The following is a 510-nucleotide window of genomic DNA, read 5'->3' on the forward strand; positions in this document are numbered from 1 at the left end:
AGGAGTCTCCCGGGCGGTGGCCGAGCGGCCAAGGACACCTGCAGGCTTCCTGGGCTGCGACAAGCGGGAGCCTCAGCGCAGCGCCCCGGCGCCTGGCTCCTGCGATCTGGCGGGGCTGAGAGCCACGCCATCCACGCGTCTACCCATCTCCGGGAGGGGCGCTGGCCTTGGCCCGCAGCAGGGGGCGGGCGAGAGGTGGCCTAGGGTCGGGGGTTGCCTCCACGCCGGTGGGCTGCGGCTCTGGGTGCTCTCCGTCTCCCTCCGGCGTTGGTAGCGAACGCCGCTCTCTGCTGGCGCCTTTTCCTCCCGGCGCCGCCTCGCCCGGGTGCGCCCCCCGCGGAGAGGAGTGGGCGGGGCGCGGCGTGGGGCCGACCCGGCTCGCTGCAGGGCCCCGGCGGCCGAGCTCTGCCTTCCTCCGCGGAGCCGAGCGGAGCCAAGCTAAGCCAGGCGCGTAACCCCCTCACCGCCTGCACGCCTTGCGCGCCTCCGCCGCCGTCCCCTCCCGCCCCC

This window comes from Neophocaena asiaeorientalis, unplaced genomic scaffold (genome assembly GCF_003031525.2).
Source record: "Neophocaena asiaeorientalis asiaeorientalis breed wild unplaced genomic scaffold, Neophocaena_asiaeorientalis_V1.1 scaffold35, whole genome shotgun sequence".
NCBI classification, from domain to species: domain Eukaryota; kingdom Metazoa; phylum Chordata; class Mammalia; order Artiodactyla; family Phocoenidae; genus Neophocaena; species Neophocaena asiaeorientalis.